At 44.4% G+C, this 4,819-nt stretch overlaps 1 long non-coding RNA gene across 1 annotated transcript; it reads right to left on the minus strand.

Moving 5' to 3' along the window:
• Nucleotides 1-1,695: 1,695 nt before the first annotated feature.
• Nucleotides 1,696-4,802, minus strand: LOC123066754 (uncharacterized). Its single transcript, XR_006431422.1, has 6 exons — nt 3,367-4,802; nt 3,112-3,285; nt 2,664-3,028; nt 2,402-2,580; nt 2,190-2,315; nt 1,696-1,956 (listed from the first exon to the last, which is right to left on the minus strand). It is a non-coding gene; the product is annotated as an uncharacterized lncRNA (long non-coding RNA).
• Between the last annotated feature and the right edge of the window lie 17 nt (nt 4,803-4,819).

Below are 4,819 nucleotides of genomic sequence, written 5' to 3' on the forward strand. Positions count from 1 at the left end.
ATGGTCACGATCACGACGACTACGCCGACGACGCGGATGCCAACGACCCGGCATCTACCACGCCCTAGACTCAACCGTCTTCCTCAAGTGCATCGACACCGACACAATTTGTGTCGCCTCCTTCACAAGCCACAACGAATTTTTCCGGGCCTCGTCGCTACAAGACCCTCAAGAAAGTCTACAAGCACGCAAAGCCAGTTACGCTCGAGTACTCTGATTTGTGTTTACTCGGAGTTGAGGAGCCGGCGAACTTCGTAGAGGCGAGCAGAAGTTCAAGTTGGATGCACGCCATGGATGAGGAGATGAAGACGATCGAGAGCAATGGCACGTGGACTTTGGTAACCCGACCTCCGAACCAAAAGGGCATAGGTTTGAAGTGGGCTTACAAGTTAAAGAAGGACACGAAGGGTGCCATTGTGAAGAAAGGCGAAGACGCAAAAGTTGACAAGCTCAAGAAGGCACTTTACGGGCTGAAGCAAGCGCCAAGAGCTTGGAACTCAAAGTTAGACCAAACTTTGGTCTCGCACGGATTCAAAAGATGTCCCCTCGAGGATCCGAAAGACAGTCTATCAAGCACCGAAGAACAGGTGAAGGTTGAAGACGCGACCAAGGAGGAGCGCTGCCGTCAAGCCACGGACGAGCTGACGATAGCAAAGACGGTCCCTGAAATGCTACGAAAAATGGCAAACGCAATGCCAAAGATTATGACTATAAATAGTAGTAGTCGCATTTGGGATCCAGGCCGAAACGAGGATGTCAAGCTTAGGGGGGTGAATGTAAGGAATAAGCATGACACCGTGTACGTCTCGAGTACGTGTCCGTGTAGTGCTAGAACTCCAAACCGAGTAGGACTGCTAGTTATCCAGCTGAGCTAGTATATATACTCAAGATATCCTCTGTAATCTGTACAACGAAAAAGCAATACAAAGAAAAAGCCCAGGAGCGACACGCTCCTGTCACTACAGGAAAAAACTTATAAGCCGTGTACCTAATACACTCGGCTTACATCAATTTAAACTCGGTTTATATATAAGCCGAGTAAAACTCCCGGCTTATAGCACTCGGTTTACAGTCGACCGGCTTATACCATATAAGCCGAGAGCCGGACCTAAAAAGCCCGACTTATGTATAAACCGAGTATTTTCACAGGGCTCTCGGTTTAATAAAGTAACATGACGGTAGCCCGATGTTAACGGCCACGTGGCACCGTCTATATAAGTCGAGTGCCGTCGTCAGGGCACGGTTACTATATAAGCCGAGTTCCGCCGACAACAGCACGGTTTTTATATACATATATAGGCCGGTTAACTTAGGCACACGGCTTATATATCCTGCTCATGTGTCCAGATGATCTATAAGCCGGGTGCCAAGCGCTGGGATACACGGCTTATATGTTGGCCGCAGCCATATGGCTTATAAGCCGCGTGCCAGATAGCCGGGGTACACAGCTTATAGTCTATAAGCCGGGTGCCAGGTGCTGGGCTACACGGCTTATAAGTTCGCCGCAGCTATATGGCTTATAAGCCAGGTGCCGGATAGCTGGGGTACACGGCTTATAGGCCATATAACATTTTTTGGTACTCGTTTCAGGGAGCAGCAACAACATATATACAGTAGTACATCTATCCAACAGCACATATATCCAACAAATATATATATATATATCCAGCAGTACATGACCATGACCAACAAACATATATCCAATAATACATATATCCAGCCGTACATGAGTGCAAAGTCCACATATGCATACGTATGCAACAAAAGATCACAAACGAAAGGACCGTAAGTTGTGCATACATATCCAACGAAGGTTCACAACAACATACATACATATGCAACCAGAGGTTCACAAATTAAAGGATCATGAGTTCCAAGTTCACACCAAGCATGAACCATGCAATGAGCTCCACCGCAGCATATATGCCCACCGTCAATGCCATCCACAATGCAAACCTATAAGTCCATTATCACACGCATGAGTTTCTAAAGTTAAGTTGCAAAGATGGATAAGGCAAAAGAGTCAACAAGCATCAACATATGAGGCTCAAATAGAAGCTAGGAAGTATGTACAATATAAGCATCAACACTTGTGGACTCTACCATCAACAATGCACAAGTTTTAAGTTCAGAAGCTCAAGCAACGAGAAGACGCAAGCATCAACAATGGACAAACATGGACAGACTACCTCAAGTGATCATTGTTGTGGGGAGGTCGAAGCGACATGAACCGTAGTGGGTGTCACTGGACTTGCTTGGCCAGGTGAAGATCCACCTACCACACAGTTATTGGAGTCTTTTCCCGACTGAGAAAACTTGAAGCACGAGAGGATGAGATGGTAAGATTGATGATCTTCAAGCATGAAGGTAAGATGCATGATTGAAAAGTTCAAAGACTTACAAAGTTGAAATTAGGAAGAGTCGGAAGAGGAGGAAGAACGGGCAAAGTGGAACCCTGCATATTATTTCTGAGTTGAGCAAATGTCTCTTGCAGGATTGCCTGTTGTTTAACCATGAATTCTTGCTGTTGAAAGCCTGCTGCATTTTCATGGCTTGCTCCTCTCGAAGCCTGGCATTGGCCTACAATATGCCATCACAACAAGTTCACCATCGTTGCAATACAAAGAAGAAATCACAAGGAAGGTCGATGAAGCAAAAGATACCTCGAGTTGATGAAGCATGTGCAGCCCAAGCTGTGGGCGACGCTCTATAGCAGGACCTGAGCTCGACGTGGTAGCACGGAGGTGAGAGAGTTTTTGGATGTCCTTCTTATGGATGGCACCGTCGCCAACATATAACCGACCACCCTTCTTGACATCTCCCGACTGGAGGGAAATTGTAGCGTCAATGTCCTGTGAGGCCGGATCAGAGTCAGGCCCGTTGTGCTCCTTGAACTTCCCACTGTATGCATCAATCCTCAAGCCAGCGCCTGGGTTGACCCACCCCCTTCCGGTTTCTTTGACTTGCGGGAGAGACATAATCCCGTGAAGGTATTGAGCTTCTCTTGGCCCTCACCTCTCTCCCTATTCTGCAATAGAAGCAATAATATCCATAAGAGCACAAGTTTAGAAGTTGAGAAGCCGAAGTTGAGAGGCCGAATGATATTATTACCTTCTTCTGCACGTAAGCGTGGAGGCTGAGGTTGCCTTGAAGGTGTACCGGACCACCCATCAAGGCACGCCGCTCGGAAGCCATTCGATGTTGGGCCCTCCACTCCGGGTCTATCCATTTGGATATGATTTGCTGGTAGCAAGGAACATTGTTGTTGCACCACAAGGGAACCGCCTGAAGTATGCCAAATACATCCAATTTAGGAATGAAAGTAAGTTGTTTTGATCCAGGCAATCATAAGTAAAAGGAAACTACCTTCATGTACATGGAATGGGTGAGATGCACTCTGCCCACTCCTTTTGTATTTACAGTGACAACACTTGTATTTCCATAACAATAACAAATATGTGCTCTGGCCACTCCTTTCTAATATACCATTTATACCATAACAATAACAAACGACCGGCTCTTGGCCAGAGTCAAGATTGGTATTTTTTTATTTAAATGTACAAAAAGGAAAAGGAATTAAAAGGATATGTATGCATCAGCTCCATCCAGGATACATGTACCATTTCGGTGGAACTAATGGAGTGTCATATCTACAAACTACAACCACACTTGAAACAAATCAGGCGATCAACAAGGAAAATGCATATTCAAGTCAGTTTACTAGCAGCTTCGACAACAACAGTTGACTCTATGTATAAACTAAAATCTGAGGGGTACTTCTGTTTGTAAAGAGCATGGGTAAAAGTGACATGACACTTGCTAGTAATGATACCAAAAAGCAACAGGGCCACACTCTATTCCGACCAGTCTCTAGAGAGATCAAGACATTTGCCATTAGACAGATATAATGAGAGAGCCTCACAGAATCAAGAACAAAGACAATTTGACTTCTCGTTTTTCAAAAAAGAATAGATATCAATACAGATATCAGAGATCATTTTTATTAGCTACTTCTCTTTTCCCTTTTTCCTCAAAAGAAAATACAAAAGCCTAATCTCAAAGGCATATAGCAAATTATAAAATCATGCATAGAGGAAATATTCATGTCACTGAACGTCTGTACAGGCTTGGTATGTACTGAGACCAAACTGAATTTCGAATCATGCATAGAGGAAATATTCATGTCATTGAACGTCTGTACAGGCTTGGTATGTACTGAGATCAAACTGAATTTCGAATCATGCATAGAGGAAATTCTGGTTAATGTGGCATATACTGAAACCAAATAGGAATAATTTGGTATGTATCGATACCAAACTGAATTTCGAATCAGTTTGATAGTTAACGAAATACAAATACAATATTATAAAGAAACTTTAATTTCTGACCATGCACATCCCTAATATCTGTTATCTGTCATCCTATATGTATTTACTACCACATGCATATATTAGTATGAAAAACTTTTAAACTTCTAATACCAAGATACACCAGTATGTACTTGAACTGAAAAAGGAATCCGACTCAGATTATTACACTGTATTTAAGTTGGGCTCCATTACATCCAGGAATTCATATTCGGATAGATGGACTCCAACTCGTTAAATCTTGATCACGTCCAGAACAAAATTGAACTGAAGATGCAATTGGGGGAGGGAGGGGAACCAAGACCTGCCTGTTGCACTTGTTCTTGCAGACGAGGAGGGGACACCTTGCCGCTGGAGCAGCCGGACCTGGTGAGGAGGGGACACCTTGCCGCCGGAGCAGCCGGACCTGGTGAGGAGGGGACACCTTGCCGCCAGAGCAGCCGGACCTGGTG

The sequence above is a fragment of the Triticum aestivum genome, chromosome 3B (genome assembly GCF_018294505.1).
Source record: "Triticum aestivum cultivar Chinese Spring chromosome 3B, IWGSC CS RefSeq v2.1, whole genome shotgun sequence".
NCBI classification, from domain to species: domain Eukaryota; kingdom Viridiplantae; phylum Streptophyta; class Magnoliopsida; order Poales; family Poaceae; genus Triticum; species Triticum aestivum.